The sequence below is a fragment of the Hypanus sabinus genome (assembly GCF_030144855.1).
Source record: "Hypanus sabinus isolate sHypSab1 chromosome X2 unlocalized genomic scaffold, sHypSab1.hap1 SUPER_X2_unloc_18, whole genome shotgun sequence".
Lineage (NCBI taxonomy): Eukaryota > Metazoa > Chordata > Chondrichthyes > Myliobatiformes > Dasyatidae > Hypanus > Hypanus sabinus.
In genome coordinates, this window is record NW_026778988.1 from 10,273 (window position 1) to 21,638 (window position 11,366).

The following is an 11,366-nucleotide window of genomic DNA, read 5'->3' on the forward strand; positions in this document are numbered from 1 at the left end:
TCCTGTGGTAGGATTCAAATTCATGTCTTCGTGTGTTAGTACAGTGTGCCTGGGATCAGGACACAATGGTTCATCTGCCAGTCCCGTGTATTGGTTGTATTGTGACACTGTGCTGGTGTGTTCAGGGGTCTGACATCTCCAGCTGACCATGTGACAGTGATGCCTCCCAGTCGGTGGGGTTCATGTGGAATATTCAGTTCCCCTTCAGTCCATTATCACAGCCAATCCTTGCTTCAAGTTGGAACTTAATTGAACAAAGAGAAATGAGCCTTTGCAAGTTTTACCTTGATTAATGGCATCAACTGTTTCCCTCAGCACTGTGTTCAACAAATAGGGGTGATCGAATTTTTCAACCGGTAGGGCCTCATCTGTCACTGACAATTCCTGGATGTCATCATTAATCCTGTAAATATTAAACTGCCGGTTATAAACTGAAACTTTGAACTATACAGGTTTTCAATAAAGAGTATGTCCTACCTTCTGTTCCGATGAGCTTCCTCCTGAAATAAATCAAACACAAATCTGATTAGACTTGGACTTACTGTCCACATCCTGAATTTCATCCAAATCATTACCAGGTGATGAAAATTCCCACTCCCGCAATCACTCGCACTCACGGACAATACGGAACCACGGGGTAAATTACAGGGAAAGTTTCTGAATGTCAGTCCATTACTGAGAGGATGAAACTTCCAGGGAAGACAGGACAGGCTGTGCATTATCATCTGGATAAGACGTCAAGAGTGATAAGATGTAGGAATTTATGATCAGTGATGGATTTATTTGTGAGCGGGAGGGCGGGGGATGTACCTCTCTTTACGGGAAGAATTGTGGGAGATGAAATTCCAGATGGATTTTAATAAATCCCATAAGAAATTTAGTGAAGTGGAACTCGCTGCCACAGGAGTGGTTGAAGTGGAACAGCAGAGATTGAATGTAATGGGAAAACTAGATAAACACGAGAGGGACCATCAAGTTTGGGGCTCTGTGGCTGGGTGTGGTCAGTAAGTGGGAGGAGAATTCTGAAGCAGGGAAATTGATAGAAAATGATGGACCGAACGGCCTGTTTCTGATGGAGACCTGACAAGATGTACCCCAGGAAATTGTGGGAGGTGAGGCAGGAGATTGCTGAGCCTCTGGCGATGATCTTTGCATCATCAATGGGGGAGACGTTCCAGAGGATTGTAAGGATGCGGATGTTATTCCCTTATTGAAGAAAGGGAGTCGAGATAGCCCAGGATATTATAGACCAGTTAGTGTTACTTCAGCTGTTGGTGAGTTGATGGAGAAGATCCTGAGAGGCAGGATTTATGAACATTTGGAGAGGCATAACATGATTAGAAATAGTCATCATGGCTTTGTCATAGGCAGGTCGTGTCTTACGACCGTGATTGAATTTTTGAGGACTTGAGAAAACACATTGGCGAAAGTAGAGTAGTAGATATAGTGTATATGGATTTCAGCAAGGGATCCAAGGGGACATTGATTTGTTCAACCACACCTGTCACAGGGATCTGTCCTGGGACCCCTGCTATTTGTGATTTTTATAAATGCCTTGGATGTACAGGCGGAAGGATGGGTGAATGAGTTTACGGATCACACAAAGATTGGAGGAGTTGTGGATGGAGCTGTAGGTGGTCGAAGGTTACAAGAGGATATAGACAGGCTGCAGAGCTGGGCAGAAAAATGGCTGATGAAGCTCAATCTGGACAAGTGTGAGGTGATGCATTTTGGAAGGACAAACCAGAAGACTTGAGTACAGGATTAATGGTCAGTTACTTAAGAGTGTGGATGAATAAAGGGACCTTGGGGTTCAAATCCATACATCCCTCAAGATCGCTGCACAGGTTGATAGGGTAGTTAAGGAGGCCTATGGTTTGCTAGGCTTCATTAAGAGGGCGATTGAGTTCAAGAGTAGAGAGGTCATGTTGCAACTCTACAAATCTCTGGTGAGACCGCACTTAGAGTATTGTGTTTAATTCTGGTCACCTCATTATAGCAAGGATGTGGAAGCTATGGAGAGGGTGCAGAGGAGATTTACCAGGATGTTTCCTGGTTTGGAGAACAAGTCATATGAAGCAAGGTTAGCAGAGCTGGGACTTTTCTCTTTGGAGCATAGAAGAATGAGAGCGGACTTGATAGACGTCTACAAGTTTATGAGAGGCATAGATAGGTTGGATGGTCAGTACCTGTTTCCCAGGGCACCAATAGCAAACAGCAGAGGGCATAGGTACAAAATTAAGGGCGGAATGTTTAGGGGAGACATCAGGGGTAAGTTTTTTTTACACAGCGGGTTGTGAGTGCTTGGAATGACTTTCCAGGGATTGTGGTGGAGGCTAAAACAGGGGTATTTAAGAGCCCCTTGGACAGGCATATGGATGAAAGAAAAATGGAGGGTGATGGGGTAGTGTGGGTTTAGAACTTTTTTTTAAAGGATTATATAGGTCGGCACAACATGGAGGGTTGAAGGGCCTGTACTGTGCCGTAGTGTTCTATGGTTCTAACTGGCTTGCCCACAGAAGACAAAGTGTGGTTGTAGACGAGTCATGTTCTGCATGGAGGTTGGTGACCAGTGGTCTGCCTCAGGGCCCTGTTCTGGGACCCCTTCTCTTTGTGATTTTTATAAATGACCTGGATGAGGAAATGGAGGGATGCGTTAGTAAATTTGCCGATGACACAAATGCTGGGGATGTTGTGGATAGTGTGGAGGGCTGTCAGAGTTTACAGCAGGACATTGATAGGATGCAAAACTGGGCTGAGAAGTAGCAGATGGAGTTTAACCCAGATAAGTGTGAGGTGGTTCACTTGGTAGGACAAATATGATGGCAGACTATAGTATTAATGGTAAGACTCTTGGCAGTGTGGAGGATCAGAGGGATCTTGAGGTCCAAGTCCATAGGACACTCAAATCTGCTACACAAATTGACTCTGTGGTTAAGAAGGCATACGGTGCATTGGCCTTCATCAATCATGGTACTGAGTTATGGAGCCGAGAGGTAATGTTGCAGCTATATCGGACCCTGGTCAGACCCCACTTGGAGCACTGTGCTCAGTTCTGGTCACCTCACTACAGGAAGGATGTGGAAGCCATAGAAAGGGTGCCGAGGAGATTTACAAGAATGTTTCCTGGATTGGGGAGGGTTCCTTATGAGAGTAAGTTGAGTGAACTCGACCTTTCCTCCTTGGAGCGAAGGAAGATGAGAGGTGACCTGATTGGGATGCTTCAGATGGTGAGAGGCATTGATCAGAGTCAGAGGCTTTTTTCCCAGGGCTGAAGCGGCTAACACGAGAGGACACAGTTTTAATGTGCTTGGAAGAATGTACAGAGAAGATGTCAGGGTAATATTTTTACGCAGATAGTGCTGAGTGCGTGGAATGGGCTGCCGGAAACGGCAGTGGATGTGGATACAATAGGGAATTTTAAGAGACTCCTGGAGAGGTACATGGAGCTCAGAAAGATAGAGAGCTATGGGTAACCCAGGGTAGTTTCTAAAGTGAGGACATCTTCGGCACAGTAAGGGCCTGTATTGTTTTCAATGTTTATATTTCTACGTTTCTAATGTGAAATTTATCTGAAAAATTAAAGAAACAGTGCAAGTTTCCCTAATCTGACTGAAACCGGACAAAGAGGATAAGTCTGATGTGTGGGTCACATTCTTTGTTCTCACTGATTGACAGAGAGACCCTCACACCCACCGCACCAGACACACTCACAGCCTGTGACTGGAACCGGGTGTTACTGGGAGTTTTAGAGGATATTGAATGAGATAATCAGCAGCCCTGTGTTATAATCAGAGTAAATCATTTCAGAAATGATTACATTCTGTCCTACGATGTACAGGAGGTGTTTTAAGACCAATTTTAGGACAACAACAACCCTGAATAGTTGTATCAATTGTCTGGTGAAAAACAGTTTACTGCCATTTGTAAATGCTGTGTCTAGCAGCAACACATCTGTTTTCTGTCTTTGATAGCCCAGTCTGCATTGTATTCCGTGTCACGTGATTGTTATGGTAACTAGTCACGCGTGTGGGGTGTGGTAATAGTGAAGGGAATAGGTTACGTATTCGTGCTTTGTTCTGGGCAGTTTTGTGCTGAGGACGGATGGATATCATATTGTTTGTTAACCACTTAGTTGCTGATTAATTTGCGATTAATTACGCTGAAGTTTCATTGCTTCATGATTGTATGTTGCAGATAAAGGATCGAATACATATCTTTGACATTTTGGAAGGTCATTATCCATGTGATTGGAGGCTCGTCATACAAGACTAACACTCTGTGTGAGGACACCAGCAGCGGCAACTGATTTGTTAGAATTGGCCGCTCTGCTGTGGTTATTTCAAATATACCACTGTTCATTTAGTGCCCTTTGACAGGAACAAATTGAAAAATAATCCCTCACCTTGAGAAATATCACACCGTCTTTTTGATCCATCTGTTCCTTTAACTTTGAGATTTCCTCCTGAATAATCCTTATATTCTCTTGAAGAGCTAGAAGATTTTTCTCCATTGGGTTGAGAATCCTCTCCTCTTCTTCCCTGAGATCCCTGAGTAAGCTCTGCTCTTTCTCAGTGATAATCCGACGCAGTTCAGCAAACTGGGATATGATGTGGGACTGAAGGCTGTGTGACTGTTCCTGTTGAATGAAAGGTGAAGACTAATTTACTGTATTGCTGTGTTGTATTTCCTGATGACATTAAGGAGACCATTTGGTCCATTAGTGTCCATGCTAGCTCTGAAACATACCCATTCACTCACGTTTTCCTGAAACGTATTCTCCCCTTTAACTCCCACCTGATTCACATACACCCTCCTCCATATACATCCTTCATAGGGTTAATTGTAATTATCCATTCATCCAGCAGGTCATTGGAAGGTGTCTGAAACTGCCATGGCCACAGGGAGAGCATGCAAACTCCACACAGACAGCAGCAGAGGTCAGGATCGAACCCAGGTCACTGGAGCTGCGATACTCGGTTATTCTGCATTAAAGGGAGCAAAACTCGACAGTAAAATCAGAAATTCCGCTCAGGAAGCCTCACCTGAACTCCGGAAATCTTCTCTTTCTGTTGCTGCTCCTTTTCCTGGAAGTCTGATTCCTTTTTGGTGAGAGAGTCTAAGGAAGATTTTAGCTGATCCTGGAAGTCCGAGAGTGAAGGAAATAGAAACAAAAATGCATCAAAAGAAACAGGTGATCAAACCCGATTATCACACAAAATGCCGGAGGAACTCAGTGAGTCAGGGAGCATCTATTCAGGGGAAATAAACTCGGTGTTCCGGGATGAGACCCTTCATCAGGACTGGGAAGGAATGGGACAGAAGCCAGAATAAAATGGTTGGGGATGAGAACCAGCTGACAGGTGACGGGTGAGACAACGTGAGGGGGAACGTGGGGGAGGGTGATGAAGTGAGAAGCTGAGAGCGGACAGGTGGAAGAGGTAAAGAGCTGGAGAAAATGGAATCTAATACGAGAGGACAATCGACCATGGAGGAAACGGAGTGATTTGGGGCTGTGTGGGGCCATGAATCGTGACGAGGGCGGGGTCGGTAGGAGTCAGGTGTAGCACTTGTCCCGTTTGCAGGTATCGGTGTCGGGAGGGAGATCAGTGGGGAGGAGCGAGTGGATAAAAGGGAGTTAAGTAGAGAGCGGAGAGTTGCAGTGGTGGAGGGTGGGAGTGGGCTTTTACATACACCTTTTACGAAGCGAAAGATGTGCTTCGTGGCAGAATCCCATTGGAGATGGCGAACGGTGGGGGGATGATGTGTTGTTTATGGAGGCTTGTCGTGGATAGTGGACGATGGGGTGAGTATCAAATTCGGGTTAGTTTTACCTTGTAGATGTTAACAGCTTCTTCAATCGGCCTGAAACGGTGCTCTCTGTGTTCCTCCGCCACTGCACAGATCACACAGATCAGTGTCTTGTCCGTTTCACAAAACAGCTTCAGTTCTTCCTCATGTTCCTCGCAGTGAAGTTTACTTTCCTTCCCTTTCGGATTCAGGTTTAGATTTCGAGCTTTTTCAGCCAGATTTGCTAAGGCCCGACTGGCCCTGAGGGTGCGGTCGGCAATCACCTCTCTACATTCCGGGCAGGAGCTTCTCTGCTCCCTTTCCCAACACCGTGTGATACAAGAGCGACAGAAGTTGTGTCCGCACTCCAGTATAACCGGATCGGTGAAGAAATCCAGGCAGATGGCACAAATTGCCTCCTCTGTTAAACTCTCGACCGGTCCTTTCGAAGCCATGTTAACTCCCAGCACTTCCTGATTCAGAATGCTTTCACTTTCGGGGAGCTGCTGATCAGCTGCAGTACCGCGATTGTCCACTACGCGCGCTGCAGTCTCAGGTAGTGAACATTATGTTGCTGTCTGAGGGAGAAATTCTATCTATTTCAAGGAGGGATTAGAAACAGATTAAGCATGTCGGAACAGTCTCAGGGATGAACATTCTGCTGCTGGATGTGTTCAATTGGAAGTAATGGTGGTAATTTCCATCGCAGGGTGAGATCAGCAACACATTAAACAGATCAGAACATAAATGAAAATTCGGCCGTAGACTGTCTGAGCCCGGCTCCGAAAGGAGCGGCGTTGGGCCTGGGGTTTGCAACCTCGTCCCGAAAAGTAGCAGTGCACAGAAATGTCAAATGAACCTCCAAAGACCTCATCCCCGGGATCGGAAGATCCTTCCCCTGGAAGACGATTGAAGTCCAGCGGAGAAAGGAGAAGCCACAGGGCCGCTAACCTTCGCCCTGGACAGGGGACTCTGACGAGCTGCTGTTGACGGCCTCTGTCCCGGTAGGCGTGATGAGCTGAAGAAGAAGCAGAACAGAAATAAAGCCGGAGAGAAGAGCCTGGTTCAGTCTGAGGCAGGAGTGAAAGGGACAAGTTCTGAAACGAGAGGCACAAGAGACTGCAGATGCTGGAATCTCGAGTAACAAATTCGAGGGACTGAGCAGGTCAGGCAGCATCTGTGGAGAGAAATGAAAAATCGACTCGGGAACAACACAGGATGACTACACTCACTTGCCGTCCATTGAGATGCTCCCACAACCAATCATCGGAACAAAATGAGTGAAATCGGAGGTGGTTTGACTGAGACTGATCGCATTGGGCCTGTCTCAGAATTAGAGAAGTAAAAGGGACAGCCTCAATCTCACAGGATAGTGACAGGATTGGGGCAGGAACAGCAGGACTTGTTCAAGTATATAAAAATACAGGTGAGAGCAGATACAGGACAGATAGAAAATGATGCTGGAGAAATTGTAATGGGAGATAAGGAGATGGCTGAGGAACTGAACGAGTATTTGCATCAGTCCTCACTGAGGAAGATATCAGCAGTATACTCAAGGGTGAGTATTCCCAGACACTCAAAGGTGTCAGGGAAGAGAAGTGTGCGCAGTCACAATTACGACAGAGAAAGTACTCAGGAACCTGATAGTCTAAGGGTAGATCAATCTCCAGGACCAGATGGTATGCACTCTTGTGTTTTGAAGGAAGTATCTGTGGAGATCGCGGAGGCATTAGCTATGGTCTTTCAAAAGTCAATAGATTCTGGCCTATTTCCGGAGGACTCCGCTATTTAAGAAGGGGGCAAGGAAGCAAAAAGAAAATCATAGACCTGTTAGCTTGACATCGGTGGTTGGGAAGTTTTTGGAGTCGATTGTCAAGGATGAGGTTACCGAGTATCAGGAGGCATATGACAAGATAGGCAGAACTCAGCATGGTTTCCTTGAAGGAAAATCCTGCCTGACAAACCTAGTGCAATTTTTTGAGGAAATTACAAGTAGGCTAGACAAGGGAGATGCAGTGGATGTTGTGTATTTGGATTTTCAGAAGGACTTTGAGAAGGTGCCGCACAGGAGGCTGCGAAATAAGACAAGAGCCCATGGAATTACGGGAATGAATCTGGGAAATCTCTTCATTCCCTTCATTCCACAGGCTGACTCCGGGAGGGAGACCAGACTTGTGCACAGTGTTCCATCTACGCTCTCACCAGGACCCCATATACCTTCAGAGGAGATCTTTATTCTTCTATTCAAACCTTCCTTCACATTCAATTCTCTTCATTTAATATTGACCTCAAACAGTGAACAGACACAACACAGCCTCAGCCATGAATTTAAAGGGCAGGTGTTGCAACAGTTTGAGCTTCATACGGGGGCCACGGAGCAAGCAGGGTGTCACAAAGGGAGGAATGTGGGAGTGTTGTATGTCTGAGCCCAGCTGCGTGTGTTTGTGTATCAGAATCAGGTCTAATATCACCGGCATATGTGGTGAAATTTGTTGTTTTGTGACAGCAGTACATTGCAATACATAGTAATAAAAATTATAAATCACAATAAGTATTTATAAAAGTAAATTCAAAACGTAGTGCAAAACCGGAGAGAAAATACTGAGGAAATGTTCTTGAATTCATTGTCCATTCAGAAATCTGATGGTGGGGAAGAACCTGTACCTGAACCGGTGAGTGTGTGTTCAGGGTCCTGGACATCCTCCTTGATGGTAGAAATGAGAAGAGGTCATGTCCTGGGTGATGGGGGTCCTTTATGATGGATGACACCTTTTTGTGGCATCATCTTTTGAATGTGTCCTGAATGCTGTGGAGTCCAGTGCCCATGAAGGAGCTGGCTGAGTTTACAACTTTCTGCAGCATTTTCCGATCCTGTGCAGTGGCCTCTCCACACCAGGCAGTGATGCAACCAGTTAGAATGCTCTCCACAGTACATCTGTAGAAATTTGCAAGTGTCTTTAGTGACAGACCGATTCCCCTCAATCTCCGAATGAAATATAGCCGATGTTGTGCCTTCATTGTAACCGCATCTATACGTTGGGCCCAGGATAGTTCCTCAGAGATGTTGACAGGCAGAAAATGGAAACTGCTCACCCTTTTCACTTCTGATCCCACGATGAGGACTGATGTGTGTTCCCTCGACTTCCCCTTCCTGAATCCACAATCAATTCCTTTGTCTTCATGATGTTGAGTGCAAGGTTGTTGCTGTGACACCACTCAACTTGCTGATCTATCTCACTCCTGTACTCCTCCTCGTCACCGTCTGAAATTCCACCAACAATAGCTGTGTCATCAGCAAGTTTATAGATGAGCCTAGACACCCAGACGTGGTTTAGAGAGAGTGGAGCAGTGGGCTGAGCACGCATCGTTGAGGTGTGCCGGAGTTGATAGTCAGCAAGGAGGAGATGTTATTTCTGATCCACACAGACTGGGGTCTCCTGGTGAGGATCCAGTTGCAGAAGGAGGTACAGAGGCCCAGGTTTTGGAGCTTGTTGATTACAATTGAGGGTCTGATTGTGTTGAACGCTGAGCTGAAATCAGCAGCCTGACTTGTGTATTGTTATTGTCCGGGTGATCAAAGGCCGAGTGTGAGCCAGTGAGAATTGTTGACAGATTGTAGAGATTGGGAAATTGCAGTGGGTCCCTGCACACAGACAGGAGTTGATTGACCATTATCAACCCCTCAAAGCACTTCATCACAGTAGTGAGCGTCACTGGGCGATAGTCGTTGAGGCAGGTCACCCTGGTATTTTTGGGCACTGGTATGATTGTCGACGTTTTGAAACGTGTGTGTGTGTGTGTGTGTGTGTGTGTCTACGTGTGTTTGCATGCTTGAGCAGAGAGACAGAGTATTTGAGGCTTTCCAGTTCAATTCAGGAATATTTCCAGTAATTGCTGTGCCTCGAAAGACGGGTCACAGTGTTGGGCCGACCATTCAGATCAGAACAAAATAATTTACCCAGCAGACTGAGCTTACTACCCGCTCTTGTGTTACAGAGTTATTTACAAATTGAAATGTACAATTTTAAATGTGCAAAGTAAATTTATTACCAACGTATAGTCACATCATCATGTATAATCCTGGGATTTGATTAAATTGTAAATTCAGTAAACTCAAGAACCATTTTAAGATGAATGAAAGATCGCCCCCAACATGACAAACAAAACAACCATGTGCAAAAGACAACAACATTCAAATACAAAAAAATACAACTAATAAATAACCGAAATAAACATCAAGAACATGAGATGAAGAGCTGTTGATTGTGTCCATTAGTTGTCGGAATAGCAAAGTTTAGGGATTTGGTCTCAATTTAGAAAATGTTTTGGTATAGCAAATTTTTCATTATCATCTCCCATTCTCCTTAATTTTTTTTATCCCTTCCATGACTGACAAAGTCTTTAAGGATTGGAATGAACTAGGTATTAAGTGTTTTTGGGACTTGTTTATCTCAGGATCTCTTGCATCATTTGACCAATTGTCAAATAAATTTGCACTCACAAAATCTCATTTTCACAGATACCTTCAAATTCGAGATTTTCTACGTTTCCAATGAGCTACTTTTCCTATAGATCCTGATAAAAATTTACTGGACGATCTTTTAAATTTAAAACCTTTTGTTAATGGTTCTATTACCGGTATCTATAACTTGTTGATTGATTCTCGACAAGACTTTTTAGATAAAATAATAAAAGCTTGGGAGGATGACCTAAATTGTCAGATTTCTGATGATAGATGGACTAAATTTCTTAAGCGGGTTAAAAAATCATCTTTCTGTGCTTCTCTTATACAATTTATACAATTTACACAATCTTATACAATTTAAAGTGGTTCATAGAGCTTACATTTCTAAACAGAAGCTCTCCAGTTTTTACCCGAATGTTTCTCCACTTTGTAATAAATGGAACTCTGCTGATGCCTATTTAATTTATATGTTTTGGTTTTGCCCTACAATTGAAAAGATTTGGCGGGAAGTATTTCATACGTTTTCTCAACTTTTTCGGATCCAATTTGACCCAAATCCCCTTACTACCTTGTTTGGTATTCTTGCAAATGAAGATATAACTTTAAATCCTCCGAACCTACAGGTTTTAGTTTTTACCTCTCTTTTAGCAAGAAGAGCAATCCTGCTTAAATGGAAGGAGTCTACCGCTCCTACACATCTTCAAAGGCTACGTGATATTATGTCGTATTTATATTTAGAAAAGATCCGCTGCTCAGTCTTAAATTCGAAACAATCTTTTTATGATATTTGGGGACCTTTCCTAAATAACTTTTCCAATTTTTAAGTTTAAAAGTGCATAGACTTTTATGTATATTTTTATCTTCTCTTCTTAAGTGAATATGTTTTTTTCTAATTATCCATTGTCATCCATCAGCTTTTGTTCTTGGTAGTTGGTAGGGGGTTGACTTTTTTATATATATAAAAAAAAATATTTTATGATGTATGACCTATCTTTAAATTTTTGATTACAGAGTGCTATACCTTCATGTGTTTTGCTATAACATTTTGATCAATCTTATTACAATATATGAATGTACACAAGTTATGTTGGGATGTATCTGTGTGTTGCAC

At 43.8% G+C, this 11,366-nt stretch overlaps 1 long non-coding RNA gene across 1 annotated transcript; it reads right to left on the minus strand.

Annotated features, from left to right (window-relative positions):
* Positions 1–304: 304 nt before the first annotated feature.
* Positions 305–4,488, minus strand: LOC132385761 (uncharacterized). The gene is made up of 3 exons (XR_009509271.1): positions 4,406–4,488; positions 478–500; positions 305–403 (listed from the first exon to the last, which is right to left on the minus strand). It is a non-coding gene; the product is annotated as an uncharacterized LOC132385761 (long non-coding RNA).
* Between the last annotated feature and the right edge of the window lie 6,878 nt (positions 4,489–11,366).